Below are 16,399 nucleotides of genomic sequence, written 5' to 3'. Positions count from 1 at the left end.
CCCTACCCTTGGCAAAGGAAAAAGGTGAAAGAAGCATCATAGGTTCCTGGGGCAACACAGGCAGCTTGAGTTTCCACAGCTTATAGCACCAACTACATCCTTGGCTTCTACTACACAACCAGCAAGGGAGAAAGGGCAAGAAAGTCCTAAACTAAAGAGAGAAACTGCACCAAGAATATATACATCTAGTAAGCCAGATGCCAAAACACCAAAACAAAACTATAATCCATACCAAGAAACAGGAAGATATGGACCAGATAAAGTAATAAGATAAGACTCCAGGGAAGTAGATGTGGCTTAAGTGATAGAGCTTTCACCTACTATATGGGAGGACCCGGGTTCAGTCCCTGGGGCCTCCTGGTGAAAAAAAGGAAGAGAAAGCATGCCCGTGTGGTGAGCCAGTGCCCCGCACAAGTGAGTCATGCAGCAAGATGATGATGCATCAAAAGAGACAAGGGAAGAGTCAAGGTGAAGCACAGCAGAAACCAGAAACCAGGTGCAACTGACAGGGAACCTCTCTCCACATGAGAGGTCTCCAGGATCAATCCTAGTGAATCCTAGAGGACAAAAAATGAGAAGACAACACAGACAGCAAAAACAGCAGGGAGGGAGGAAGGGAAGGGGAGAAAATAAGTAAATAAATAAATCTTTAAAAAAAAAAGACTCCAGATGACACAAAGGAATTGAGACAACTAATCATAGATGTTCAAACAAATCTTCTTAATAAATTCAATGAGATAGCTAAAGAGATTAAGGATATTAAGAAGACATTAAGGGGAAATGGACTTGGCCCAGTGGTTAGGGTGTCCGTCTACCACATGGGAGGTCCGTGGTTCAAACCCCGGGCCTCCTTGACCCGTGAGGAGCTGGCCCATGTGCAGTGCTGATGCGCACAAGGAGTGCCGTGCCACGCAGGGGTGTCCCCGTGTAGGGGAGCCCCATGCACAAGGAGTGCACCCCATAAGGAGAGCCACCCAGCGTGAAAGAAAGTGCAGCCTGCCCAGGAATGGCGCTGCGCACACTCCCCGTGCCACTGACGACAACAGAAGCGGACAAAGAAACAAGACGCAACAAATAGATACAGAGAACAGACAACGGGGGGGGGGGATTAAATAAATAAATAGATCTTATAAAAAAAGAAGATGACATTAAGGAAGTGGATATGGCTCAAGTGATAGACCTTCTGCCTACCATATAGGAGGACCTGGTTCAAACCCTGGGGCCTCCTGGTAAAAAAGAAGAAGAGAAAGCATGCCCATACAGCAAGCCAATGCCCACGCAAGTCCCACATGGTGAGCCAGTGCCCACATGAGAGGCCATACAAGTGGCCGTGTATTGATCCAGTGCCCCGTGCAAGTGAGTCATGCAGCAAGATGATGATGCAACAAAAGGAGACTAGGGGAGAGTCAAGGTGAAGCACAGCAGAAACCAGGAACTGAGATGGCACAATTGACAGGGAATCTCTCTCTCCATCAGAGGTCGTCAGAATTGAATCCCAGTGAATCCTAGGAGGAGAGAAAATTAGAAGAGAAGACAACACAGACAGAAAAAACAGCAGGGCAGGAGAAAGGAAAGGGGGGGGAATAAAATAAATATTTTTTTAAATAAAAAAAGAAGACATTAGAAGACCACAAAGAAGAATTTGAAAGCATACAGAGAAAAATAGCAGCTCTTACAGCAATGAAAGGTACAATAAATGAAATTAAAAATACACTGGAGGACGGCCTGGAACCAGGGAGGGTGAATCCCAGAAGGAAGATGGAGATGCTGTCACCCCGGGAAGGGAAGGGAACATGGGCAGGCAAAAATGGAGGCCCGAGTCTGGAAGTTTGGCCCCAAGCTGCTCCAGCTGTTGGCCGAGTGGACAGAGACCTTCCCGCGGGACTTCCAGGAGGAGTCGGCCATCAGGCATCTAAAGGACATCGTGGGCCGCATCGTTCTGTGTGACGAGGTGGGTGGGCTGGGGGCCGGGTCACCACCTCTGCACCCCCGCCTCCAGGACCTGAGCCTGTCCCTGGTACCTTTTCAGGGCCCTCAGCTCCCTCCATGTGCCTGAGGTCGGCCCCTCCAAAATCAGACTGTTTCTGACCCCTGGAGGAAGAGGCACTTGCTCAAGACCCCACAACTGAGGAGTTGCCCAGCCAGGGTGGAAACCAGTCGCCTGGGTCCAGGTCTGCTCGCTGGACCACTCTCCTGTCCATGTTCATGGGTGACATCAGGTAGCAGATGAGGGGTGACCCAGGCCTGGGTCAGGCCCATTGCAAGCATTAGGCAAGCCTGGCAGGGCCCCGTCCTGGAGCCCATTCTACTTCCCCTTCGAGTAGCAATGAAAGACAGCACCTTCTCTTTCCTCCTGCCCCCTCTGCCATTTCCTGGAAACTTTATCTACTCACCCCTCCGCAGCTGGGCACAAAGCCCTGGGGAGATGCTGAGGCCATCATTCTCCATGATTAGCGTCCTGAGGGGTTCCCTTGTTGCTCACTTTGACAGAGCTGCTATGGCCAATACCACCCAACAGGTTGGCGTCAACCCCAGGAACTTATTATCTTGTGGTTTCAGAAGCTGGAAGGCTTGCTTCCTCCTGGAGTCAACAGCATTCTGGCTGCTAGCTCTAGGGCTTCTCAGCCTGCCTGTCATTTGGCAGCATCCTCTCCTTTCTTTCCTGGGTCCTATTGACCTCTGACCTCTGTCTCTCTCTGCATCTGAATATTTTCTGCTTATAAAGAACTCCAGTAACGTGGATTGAGGCCCAACCTCATTCATTTGGGCCACACCTTGAATTAAAGGCACATCTTCAAGAGCTTCTTTTTACAGTGGGTTGGTTTAGTTTGCTAGAGGCTCCCAATGCAAAACACCAGAAAAGCACTGGCTTCTACAAAGGGAGGTATTAGGTTAAAAGCTTACAGGTCTAAGGCTGTGAAAATACCCAAATCCAAGGCATCATCAGAGATGCTCTCTCACTTTGAAGTCTGCTGCTGCTGATCCTGGACTCCTGCCACGTGACAAAGCAAAATAGTGGTGGTCTCTCCTCCAGGCTCACTTTCTCCCCAAGCTCAGCTGTGGGCCATCAGGCATATGGCTGGTCTCTCCCTTCTCTGGAGCTCATCTCTTCAGCTGTGTGCTGCTCCACTGATTCCAGCCTCCAGCCTCTCTCAACCTCTCGTCTTTCTGTGGCGGCAGGTGATCCTGGAGTCCTCTCTCACATGGCAGGATAAAATGGCTGCTCTTTCTCTCCGAGTGTCTTTTCACGTTTCTCCCGTTTAGAAAGGTCTTCACCAAGAGGGCCGAGACGCTCCCTGGATCCTGCCTCACTGAAGCACTCCAAGCAGAGGCCCTCAGCTGAATTCAATTCAGTCCAAGGATCCCATGCCTACAGGAATGGACCAATTTAAGAACATAATTTTCTGGGGTCCACAAAAGATTCAAACCAGCACACGGGTTCACACCCACAGGAATCCGACCAAGATTGGGATAAGGAACATGTTTTTATTTTCTGGGGTCCGTAACTCAATCTCCATACTCTGGAAGCCTTCCCAGCACCAAGACACTTATTCTGGGCCAAGGGACCCCATGGGTGTGTCATGGCCAGCCCTGCCATTTGGGGGCTCCTAGCAAATCGGGGCTTGTTGGACAGACTCGGCAGGTACGGGCTCAGGAAGGCCAATGCTGAGGCCAGGGGAGGCTCAGGGAGCCCAGGAAAGGCCCAGAGGACCACGGCTGGGGCGGGGCCCTGGACGAAGGAGGAAGAGGAGGAGGACAGCCACGCCTGATCACCCCAGGGGCCGGCCAGGGAAGGAGGCAGATGTGTTGGGTCTGCTTGCCTTCCCTGTTCCCTCACCCCAGCTCTCCACTGCACTGATCACACTGCCCCTCTGAGGCCCCCTCCATGGGCGGCAGTGACAGGACCTGGCCCTAAGGACAAGCTGGTGGGGAGGGCAGGACCCCGGGAGTGCCACGTGCTCCTCCCCAGGCAGACTGAGCTCAGGAGGGAGCTTCCCAGAACTCCAGGGAACCAGGAGCGATGCTTGCCCGGCCAGAGGCAGGGGGTGCTCAAACCATGAAATGCCCAGTTCGGGAGGCCTTGGCGGCACCTAGAGAGCCATGGCTGCCCCCAGAGACTCTCTCAGGCATTTCTGCACTCACTTCTGCTCTAGGTAGGCAGCAGACTGCTCAACTGAGAGAGGACAGTCAGCTCCAGACCTTCCACCTGGCAGGCACTGGGTGAGCTAAGACGGGCCAAAGGACAGAACTCTGGCCTGAGGCAGGAGGTGTGAGAACCCTGTGACATCCTGGGGATGCACACAGTAGGTGCTCCATAAACGTGGAGTACCGTGGCATTCTCAGGAGTTTAGAGATGGACTGAGGAGATCCCCAGGTCGCTCTCTGTAATTGTGCAGAAATTAGTGAGAAAATGAGAGGATGCTGAAGACAAAAGGAGGGCAAATACTATCCCCACAGTCAGAGGGGGAGCAGATGATCAGTGGGTAACTTGAGGTTAACCGACTGGAAAGCATCTAAATAAATGGACAAACAGGAAATGGTTTGGGAGTGAATTTTGATTCAATAGAGAGATGTCCTGCTAAATTATGTGCATTAAAAAAACTAAAAACATGGAAAGTGGATTTGGCTCAATGGATAGAGTGCCTGCCTACCACATGGGAGGTCCGCGATTCAAACCCCAGGCCTCCTTGACCCGTGTGGAGCTGGTCCACGCACAGTGCTGATGTGCGCAAGGAGTGCCATGCCAGGCAGAGGTGTCTCTGCGTAGGGGAGCCCCACGTGCAAGGAGTGCGCCCCATAAGGAGAGCCACCCAGCACAAAAGAAAGTGCAGCCTGCTCAGGAATGGCGCCGCACACATGGAGAGCTGACACAGCAAGATGACGTAACAAAAAGAGACAGATTCCCAGTGCTGCTGACAAGAATACAAGCAGACACAGAAGAACACACAGTGAATGGACAGAGAGCAGACAACTGGGGGGAGGGGGGGGAAGGGGAGAGAAATAAATAAAAAATCTTTAAAAGACAAAAAAAAAAATACACTGGAGGGGAAGTGGATGTGGCTCAAGAAGTTGGGTGCCTGCCTCCCACAGGGGAGGTCCCAAGTTCAGTTTCTGGTGCCTCCTAAAGAAGATGAGCAAGAGAGCAAGCTAATGTTAACAGACTGGCACCACAAGTTGACGCAATGAGCTGACACAACAAGAGACACAACAAGTGACTCAAGCAATTGGGCACCTCCCTCCCACATGGGAGGTCCACGGTTCAGTTCCTAGTGCCTACTGAAAGAAGATAAGCAGACATAGAGAGCAAACAAATGAACAGACACAGAGAGCAGGCAGCAAGTGCAAACAACAGGAGATGTAAATAAATCTTTTTTAAAAAATACACTGGAATCATATAACAGCAGATTTGAGGAGGCAGAAGAAAGACTGGTGAGCTTGAAGACATGGACACCAAAAGTGAACATACAAAAGAACAGATGAAGAAAAACATGGAAAAAAGTGAACAAATTCTTATGGAACTAAATGACAGCAAGAGACATGCAAACATACGTGTCATGTGTGTCCCAGAAGGAAAAGAGAATAGAAAAGGGCAGAAGGAATATTTGAAGAAATAATGGTAGAAAATTTCCCAGTCCTATTGAAGGACACATAGATATCTGTGTCCAAGAAGAACAATGTACTCCCATCTGAATAAATCCAAATAGACCAACTCCAAGACACATACTAATCAGAATATCAAATGCCAAAAACAAAGAGAGAATTCTGAGAGCAGCAAGAGAAAAGCAATGCACAACATATAAGGAATACCCAATACAATTAAGGCTGATTTCTCATCAGAAATCATGAAGGCAAGAAGGCAGTGGTATGATATATTTAAGATACTGCAAGAGAAAAACTTCCAGTCAAAAATCTTATATCCAGCAAGATTGTCTTTGAAAAATGAGGATGGGTTTAGAAAATTCACAGATAAACAGAAACTGAGAGTTTATAACAATGAAATCAGCTTTACAGGAAAGGGTGTGCTATAGTCTGAAAAAAAAGGCAGGAAAAAGAGGCTTGGAAGAGAGTCTAGAAGTAAAGATCATATGAGTAAAAGTAACTAAAAGGGTCAAAAAAGTGGTAAAAATAAAATATGACAGATAAAACCCAAAGGTCAGAAATAAGAACTGCCTTTACAGTAATACCATTGAATGTTACTGTATTCCACAGACTTGTGGAATGGATAAGAAAATGTGAGCCATCTATAAGGTGTCTGCAAGACGCACCTTAGACCCAACGATACCAATAGATTGAAAGTGAAAGACTGGAAAAAGATATTCCATTCATACAGCAACCAAAAATATAAGCCGGAGAAGCTATACTTAGATGAAATAGACTTTAAAAGGCACTAGTAATGCACAATCGGAGGAGGAAGTCAGGGAAAAAATTCCATTTACAATAGCAACTAAAAGAATCAAATATTTAGGAATAAACTTAACCAAGGATGTAAAGCACTGGTATTCAGAAAACCACAATGCATAGTTAAAAATAAATCAATACCTAAATAATTGGAAGAACTTTCCATGCTCATGGGGTGGAAGACCAAACGCCATTAAGATGTCAGTTCTACCCAAATTGATATAGAGACTCAAAGCAATTCCAATAAAATTTCCACCAGCATTTTTTAAACAAATGGAAAACACAATTATCAAATTTATTTGGAAGGGTAAAGGATCCCAAATACCCAGAAACATCTTAAAAAGGAAAAGCAAAGTTGGAGGACTCTCACTTCCAGACTTTTAAATCATATTACATAGCTACAGTGGTTAAAAAAAAACACACAGCATGGTACTGGCATAAAGAAAGACACAAAGGGAAGCGGACTTGGCCCAATGGATAGGGCATCTGCCTACCACATGGGAGGTCCGCAGTTCAAATCCCAGACCTCCTTGACCCGTGTGGAGCTGGCCCATGCGCAGTGCTGATGCGCACAAGGAGTGCCCTGCCACACAGGGGTGTCCCCCGCGTAGGGGAACCCACGCGCAAGGAGTGTACCACATAAGGAGAGCTGCCCAGCATGAAAGAAAGCACAGTCTGCCCAAGATTGGCACCACACACACGGAGAGCTGACACATGATGATGCAACAAAAAGAAACACAGATTCCTGGTGCCACTGATAAGGTGAGAAGCGGTCACAGAAGAACACACAGCAAATGGACACAGAGAGCAGACAACTGGGGGGGAGGGGAGAGAAATAATTTTTTTTTTATTAAAAATAAATAAATAGGCACATAGGCCAATAAAACTGAACCGATGGTTCACAAACAGACTCTCATATCTATGGTCAAGCAATTTTTGACAAGTCGGTCAGACATACTCAGATGGATAAGAAGAGTCTATTCAAAAAATGGTGCTGGAAGAACTGGACATCCATAGCCAAAAGAAAGAAGACCCCTATCTCAGACCTTATATAAAACTAACTCAAAATTAATCAAAGACCTAAATATAAAAGCAAGAACCATAAAGCTTCTAGAAGAAAATGTAGGAAAACATCTTCAAGACCTGGTGGATTCTTAAAGGAGATAAAAGGAGGGCTGAGAAGGACTGATGCTTAATGTATGTAGAAGTTTTAATTAAATTTACTGTAAAAGTATGGATATATATAGAGTTGATGGTGACACATTACAGTGAGTAACAACTGGTTTATAAATGGGAATGTGGCTCAAAGGGGTAGTATGGGGATGTAAATGTCAATTGAAAGCAGGCTAGAGAATAATATAGGGACCGAATAACACAGTAAATCCAGAGATGGATGAGAATTGTGGCTGATTGTGCAGATGTAAGAGTGTTCTTTGTGAGCTAGAGCATATGTATATCCCTATTGCAGGATGGTGGGAATGTGGAGAAACATGGGGAAAATACAATTGGTGTGACCTGTGGACTGTGGTTAACAGCAATACTGTAATATTCTTACATCAATGCCAAAGATGTACTGTGTTGATAATTGGGGGGGGGGGTATGGAAAGTGTGCCAAATGTATTATGCTATGGACCATGGTTGGTAGTAATAGTCCGATGATATTATCTCATAACCTGTAGCAAACATTCCACCAAAGTGTGGTGTGTTGGTGAAGGGGTGTTGTATAGGAATTCTACACATGTGCATGACTGTTTTGTAAGTTCACAACTTCTGTAATAAAATATACTTTAAAAAATAATAATAGGGTGGTTTGGAGGAAAAATACACCAAAGGCAATATACTTTGTTAGTAGTAATATTTTGAGAATGCTCTTTCATCATTTGTTAAAAATGTTTTACAATGCAGGGTATTGGTAGTGGGGTGAGGTATGAGAGCTCTGTATAATGTTATGCATATTTATTTAATAAGTTCACAACTTTTACTATATATTTATTGTTTATGTATGTTTATTTATGAGTGATATACTTCAATAAATTTTAAGTGAAAAAAATATATATATATAGGCCTAGCTATATTTTTATCAAACGACAATTCATTTCAATTCTAATTTTTTTTAGTGTCTACCACAAAATGGGTTAGCTTAAGAAGCAGGAACTTATGGAGTCACAGTTTTAGAGGCAGAAAGGCTTGCTTCCTCCTGGGTGGTAGCATTCTGGCTGGCTGGCAATCCTTGCATTTCTTGGCTTTCCCACATGGGCATATGTGATGTGCTCTCCTTTCCCATCCTGGTTCCCTGCTGACTTCCAGCTTCCTGCTGACTTCCGGCTTCCTGCTGACTTTGGCGTCCATCTTCAGGCTCCTCCCATGGCTTCCACTTTATAAGGACTCCAGGAATAGGATTCAGAACCATTCTGATTTAGTGGGTCGTGCCTTACCTAAAAATAACATCTTCAAAAGGTCCTATTTACAATGAATTCACACCCACATTAATCCCATTTTTTTTTCAGGGTACATAACTAAATCTACCATCTTCCACTTAGTGAAAGATTTTTAAAACTTCTCTGGGTAATTAACAGAACAAGTAGACAAACCTCAGTAAAGATACAGAAAGTATGAAAATCACAATTAACAATGTTAACCAAATACAGGTATATAGAACCCTCCATTCAACACTCGCAAAGAATACATTATTTTCAAGCACACAAGGAACATTTACAAAACATGAGCCATACAGGAAAAGTCAACAAATATCAAAGGTTTGAAATTAGACCAAAATGCAATTAAACTAAAAATTAATAATAAAAATACAAATTTAAAATCCCCCTGTAAGTAGGAATTAAGAAACACACCTGGGAATAATCTAGGATTAAAAGAGAATGTAATAATGAATGTTAAAATTATTTTTAAGGCAATTGACAACAAATATGTTGCATTTCAGAACATGTGGGATGCAACTAAAACATTATCTAGAAGAAATTTACAGCCATACATGAAAAAGGAAAAAAAAGGGAAAAACAGCTGCCAAGTAATGAAATGAGCATCCATCTAAAGAAGTTAGAAAAAGAACAGCAAAATCAATGCAGGAGCATAAAAGAAAAAAAGTCATAAACAAAGTGAAAAATAATTAAATAGAAAAAGACATACAATAGAGAATCTCAAAAAAGCTAAAATACTATTCTCTGCAAAGATTAACAAAATTTACACCTCTCTGGTGAAACTCCTGAAGAGTATAAATTGGTGTAGCAAGAAGGCCAAAGAATGCACTGGGCAGAGAATCAGACATAAGCTTTATTGGGACTTACAAACAGGAGAAATTCTTTGATAGTGGCTGGTCAAAGAATGAATGAAGACAGTGCTCCATAAAGAGATGAGAAAATGAGGGGTGATATATAAGAGGTTTCAGAACAAGGACATTTCGTAGGGTATGAGAAGAGAGTTCCTGCTAGAGTCAGATGACACACATACATGGGGTGGTGATGTTTTCACTACTCTCCTAGGAAGGACATTTATCAAGGATGGTTACTGCTTTGGGAAGATTATAGTTTAAGATAACATCTATACATTCTCTCCCCTCTGGGGAGGGTTGTTAACCTTTAAGTTATATCTAGGTCACGCAGGTGGCTACATGCTGAGGACTTGGGGGAGATCCTGGGTCCCCACAATCCACCCCCACGTAGTGGCCTAGGTTGACCATAGGAGAAGCATTGCATCCACATTTCACAGCAACAGTATAAAAGACAAAAGAATAATAGGAGTAATATATACACAACACAGAACATTAATAAAGGCACAGGCCCCACCTCATGACAAAGTAAGAATACCTACAGTCATCCTATTTTGTAAAGCAACCTTTTGTAGTTGGGTAATTTCATCCTTTAATAAGAAAGTTGCTCCTTTGGAGTCATTAAGGACTTGAGCAGTGTGATTTGCTTTTCAGTGACAATAGTAGCACCACCTGGCACAAAAATGGCCAATGGGTAGAACCAACGGGGATGCACTTTACATCTAGGCTTGATAATAAAATTACAGAACTCAGGGTGTAACCACCCCATATCACGGATTCCCTCATCATTCAATGCAGACAGGAGTGATATAATCTATGATGACAGACTTAGCCATTAACCATCCTAAACTATTATATACAGCATATCCTGATAAAGGCCTGGGCTTATGCACCTGTTCCCTTACAGGGGAAAAAATATAATTACGAGTTTAATTGAGAGACAGCAGCTGAATCTCAGTTTTAAATGAGAAGGACCTTTTGTCAATGGGTCATATTCTACCATGCGAGCAACCAGTTAGGAATAGTTGAACAATATAATGAAGTTAAGCACTAATTTAGCATTTTAGACAGACATACATTTAACATTTTATATTCTAGACTAGTCTTCAAGAGTACACTTAGACAATTCACTCAAAACTCAAAGATCTTTTTAACACCTTGATAAAAATTCTGATCAAAATAACATGTGAATAGGGAAGTGGATCTGGCTCAACTGATAGAGCATCCGCCTACCACATGGGAAGTCCAGGGTTCAAACCCAGGGCCTCCTGACACGTGTGGTGAGCTGGCCCACACACAGTGCTGATGCGCACAAGGAGTGCCATGCCACACACAGATGTCCCCCGTATAGGGGAGCCCCACGTGCAAGGAGTTCACCCTGTAAAGGAAGCTGCCCTGCATGAAAAAAGTAAAGCCTGCCCAGGAATGGTCACACACACGGAGAGCTGAAGAGCAAGATGACACAACAAAAAGAGACACAGATTCCAGGTGCCGCTGATAAGAATGCAAGCGACACAGAACACAAAGTTAATGGACACAGAGAGCAGACAACATGGGGGGAGGGGGAAGGGGAGAGAAATAAAAATAAATCTTTTAAAAAATAAAATAAAAATGTGAATAAAACAAAACATTGTCAAAATAATATCCCATTAAACTCTTTCGGTTTATACAGTTTTGCAATATAATTGATCATCAACTCAGTGCAGTCAATCAGTTTAGGACTCTTTCATCTCTGCCTGTTAGGACTTAACTCTGCAAAACTTTTAATTTTCCTTCTAAGCAGAGCATAGAGACCTTTGTTGCTTCTCTGTCTCAGTAGTCACCTGCAATCTCCTACTGCTACTATCTGGCAATCTCCCTTTTCCTTATTTAAGTGCAGCTGCTCTGCTATCTCCTGTAGCACAGCCAGCATACCTGCCGGAATTTTCTGGACCCAATATTCTCTAGGTGGTCTCCACTCATTCCAGAGAGCAGCCACCCCTCCCCACATAGACATTTTTCCTTATACTAAGAAGGTTGGGAAGGCACCAAAAATCGACATGTTGCATGTAGCTCACGGTCAGGCAACTTTGAGAGGTTCCTTTGGTAAGACTTAAAGTGATTATGAGGATGTCTAGAACAAAACAAGAACAAACAAAAAAAGCATGACATCAGAATCCAGGTTGTTCCGTGTGTGCTAAATTGTCCATGAGAAGATCAAGCCCTACTTACTGAGAAGCAGAAAATCAATATAAAGTGTTGAAGGCACTAGCAAGTTTTTAAAATGATGTCTCTTTGAATGATTTTTAAAAACTCAAAATGCTTTTTAAAAAATCAAAGTAATTCACCACATTAACAGAAGAGAGAAAAAATTATGATGATCTCAACAGATGGAAGAAAAAGCATTTGATATAATTCAACGTTCAGTCACAATAAGTTCTTTAACCAAAGGAAGATAAGAAATTTTCTCAATCTTGTTTAAAAAGGTGTTTGTTTTTAAAAAACAACAACATATATTCCACTCAAGTGAAATAGTTAAATCTTTGCTGTCAAAATCAGGACCAACACAACTGCGCTCAGCACTACTATTCAGTATCGTAGTGAAGGTGCCAACAAGTAGACAAAAGGAAGAAAAATAAATTATATATACACACATATATAAAGAAACAAAACTGTCTTTAATTCACAAATGGCATAATTGTATAATCAAAATCTCAAAAGCATATAAAGATAAAATATTAAAATTAATAAGAAAATTTAGCAAGATTCAAAAGTAATACAAAAGCAATCTTTAAGAGTATGTATCAGAAACAAAGAGAAATACAAATATCAGGTTTCAAATACTTAAAAATATTAAGTATACAAAAGTGAATCTGGTAAAATATGTACAAGATCTCAACATAAAAAGAATAAATAGATGTATAACAGTCAGGAGTTGGAAGACTATTATTGAGAGCCTCCTCTATGAACTGATTATTTGAATCAGTGTAACCACATAAAAATTCAAGTTTGTGTGTGCAAACAAATGACATATAAATATTGAAATCAACATGCAGATTTTAAAATTTGAAAAAGAAGTACTAAAAAAAAGTAACCAAGATGGGTTTGAGGGAGTACAAAGCAGGAGGACTTTCTCTGCCAGATATATTTACTTCCAATCTATAGTTAGCAAAGACAATGAAGAATTGGCATATGGAATAGAAGAGAAAGCTCACACATGACAGTATGTGGGAGAGGTAGCCCTGCACAGTAATGGGGAAAGAATGGAATTGTCAATAAAGGACATTTAATTGGACATGAACTAACAACAACAACGAAAAATACACTGGACCCCTTACTTCACAACAACTATCACAAAAATCTATGCCAGGTGAAATAGAAGCCTAAATATGAAAGGCAAAATAAAAAAGTTTTCAGAAGAGAATTCCAGAAAATATCTCCCTGACTTCCAAATTAGTTAAATTGAATTTTAAATGTGGGTCTGGGTGAAGGTCGCGTACAACACAGTGGGAAACACAGTTCATAATGCATGAGAAAGAGTGTTTACTACTCACAGGTCCCAGAGAGAGGGGGATTCCATGAGTGGGTCAATGAGAAGAGGGATTGACTTGGTTTGCTCAAACAGCCAGCAGGGAGCACATAGGCAGAACAAAAGGGAGGTTGGACAGATGCCTTTATTGTGTTCCAGGGGTTGTGGTTAGTAGACTTTCCATGGAAGTCAAGGATTGGTTAGTTTAAGTTCAATTCTCAGGAAAAAGGAAATGGATTCCTGGTCCCAGGACAGTGGAGATAGATGATGAGTTATCATTTGGGGAAAACTGTGGTTTTAGGTGAGGTGTATGAGCAGTGGCTTCTAATTTAACACCTCTCATGCAATTTATAACATACTAAATACCTTTATTTTTAGCACCTCTCTATTTACAAGGTGAAAAAGCAGATTACTGGTGATTTTCCAGGGGTCCTCTGGAATATCACAAAGACAGTTTGAAATTTAAAAAGATATTTAATACTTGAGAGGCAAAATGTTAAAAGTTGTCAGGAGGGTGAACACATCACTGTGAAATAATATTTGGCTCTCTTCTTGAATTAACGTGACAATAAAAGATTTAAAAGTAAATATAGAAAGGGGCGGGGAGTCATCACCTGAGGCTGGAGATGTAAAGCACGCGATAACCCTCCGCGGGCCTGCGCGTGTCCAGCCGCGTGGCGGAAGGTCGCGCGGTGCGGGGACTGCGCAGCGGCTAGTCGTGAGGCCTCTGCGCGACGAGGCGCTGCTGCGGCCGCCCTGGAGGTGAGCCGGCCCAAGGCAGGCCTCTTGCCCGTCGCAGCTGCACCAGGTGCAGTGCCCGTGTGCCAGCAGGTGATGCCCGCCACGCACATCGACTCGCACCTGGACCGCAGCGTGCAGTCAACCCCGAAGAGCACGCGGAGCCCAGGACCCGGCCACACGGCGCAGGGGACCGAGCCTAGGCGCCCTCGTTCCCCGCGCCCCAAGCGGAAGTGGTTGTAGGAGCTCCGGCTCTGAAGAAGCTCGCCGCTCCGACGGCGGCCAGGGCAGCGAGGGCGACACCGAGAGCCACGACGCGCCACCCCGCTCCCGCCTCCTCCCGGACTTCCGTGTGGCGCGGTCCAGCAGCCCAGGGAGGCAGAGGTGGAGCAAGAGGCTGACCCCTGCGGCCACCCCGGCGGGGAAAGCGTGCAGCTGAGAGGTAGAGGAGGTGCAGGAGGAGGCGGAGGCGGGGGCAGATGGCGTCGCGGCTGAGACCCGGATGGAGACCTGGATGTGGATCCGCTTGGCGAGAACCACCAGAAGCCTGGGGTGCTGATGACGCAGCTTTGCGGGCAGCGGCCGGGGTCGGCGATGCGGGGGCGCCCTCATCCCCGGGCATCGGCTGCCGAAGAAGTCAGGCAGATGCTGGAGGGCAAGCTTCTGACCTTTAAAAAGCATCCTGACGCGCTGCAGGACTACTTGGGGCAAAGTAGAATGGTGGAACTGAAGACCCTGTTCAGGTCCCTCCTAGAGACAACGAAATCCCCTCCCGGATCCCGTGGGGGCCGCCGGCTGTTGCAACACCACTCTAGCTCCCATCATAGCCAGCGATAGCAAGAAACGTAGCATTAGGCGTGTGTCATTGTCTGCAACAAATGCCAAGAAAACTGATGTGCGAGGTGTCGTAAAACAAGCTCAAAGTGAAAAGAGCTTTTTCAAAAGGAAAACTATCGTTTTTATTGAGGAGATTGATCGTTCAATAAATCTCAGCAGGATATTTTCCTTCCTAACTTGGAATGTGGGACGATTACTCTGGTTGGGGCAACCACTGAAAACCCTTCCTTCGCTGCTTCCAGCGCTGCACTTCTGATCCGCTGTCAGGTTCTGTTCTGGAGAAGGTTCCAATAGCAGCAATGGTGACTGTTTCAATGGGAGCGATCAACTCACTGGGAATCCATGTCCTAGATTCTAGCTATCCCACTGACACTATGAGCCACAGCAGGAACAGCAGTTCTGGCTCTCGGTGTTGATAGAAAACAAAGCTGTGGTTACTCGCGCTTCTCAGCGAAGGCGATTCCAGAGCCCGCTTGAACAAACTGCAGCTGGCGGCTCTGACCAGGCTAAGCTCTAGGAAGATGTTTCGTAAGAAAGGTGGACAAACATACTCTTCCAGTAGAGTTCTGATCACTGAAAATGATGTGACAGAAGGACTCCAGCGAGCCCACGTTTTATATGGCCGAGCAAGAGAACAAGTACAATTACTGCACTTCGTAAATCCAAGTGTGGCTCAGACCAGAACGCCTCCCTCTATTGGCGTGCACGCCTGCTGGGAGAAGATTCACTGTATCTGGCCAGGAGGCTTGTGAGATTTGCCAGCGAGGACCTAGGTATCGCAGACCCATTTGCATTGACACAAGCACTCGCTCCTTATCAAGGCTGTCATTGTATAGGCAAGCCGGAATGTGTGTAATCTATTTTTGCCCCAGCTTCAAAGTTTGTTGAGGTGTACAGGGCCTGCATCAATATCAAATCATGCTTGAAAACCCACTTCTCCCCGCTGTCTCCCTGCACTTAAGGAAAGCGCCTACCAAGACTGATGAAGGAGCTGGCCTATGGCAGAGGTTACAAGTACAACCCAATGTTCAGCACCTGTGGACCAGGAATACCTGCCTGAAGAGTTGAGAGGCACAGATTCCTTTAAGCAAAGGCCCTGCTGACTCATTTAGGCTGTGACAGCAGAAGAATGTTTTTTTGTTTATTTCGTTTTGTTTGTTTTGTTTTGTTTAGGGGGCGGGCAGGACGAAAGAGTAACTGGATTTTGACGTCACCTGGGAGAAGTTAAAACAGACCAACATTTTGTGCCAGAATTTTAAGAGGTCTTAGATGAGGGCAAAGCTATTTCAATAAATGGGTAGCATTGAAAATTGTGTTCATTTGCACCTGTTCAGTGGTTATGCTTATGAAAATATCTGGCAGTTTTGTGCACTGAATAAATGTTCTAAGGAGTTATCTATTTTGCCATAGTATTTAAGTCAAAATGTCATTTCAGAATTAAGTAATGTGGCATTTATTTTCTTTAAAAGATGTATATTCTGGGTAGTTTCACCTAGTGAAGAAAGTAATCGTGATTTAATATTGTGTAGTGTTTTTGCATATTTGTTATATGCAAAGATTTTATGAGCCAATTAAACTATTTCAAAGTAAAAATATATTTATTTAGGAGATAAGACAACACAAAAAACTTTTGA

At 44.2% G+C, this 16,399-nt stretch overlaps 1 pseudogene; it reads left to right on the top strand.

Moving 5' to 3' along the window:
* The first annotated feature begins 1,807 nt into the window (after positions 1 to 1,807).
* LOC111766648 (ATPase WRNIP1 pseudogene) lies at positions 1,808 to 16,035 on the top strand (annotated as a pseudogene).
* The last annotated feature ends 364 nt before the right edge of the window (positions 16,036 to 16,399 follow it).

The sequence above is a fragment of the Dasypus novemcinctus genome, chromosome 8, assembly GCF_030445035.2.
Source record: "Dasypus novemcinctus isolate mDasNov1 chromosome 8, mDasNov1.1.hap2, whole genome shotgun sequence".
Lineage (NCBI taxonomy): Eukaryota > Metazoa > Chordata > Mammalia > Cingulata > Dasypodidae > Dasypus > Dasypus novemcinctus.
This window is presented reverse-complemented; position numbering and strand designations above follow the sequence as displayed.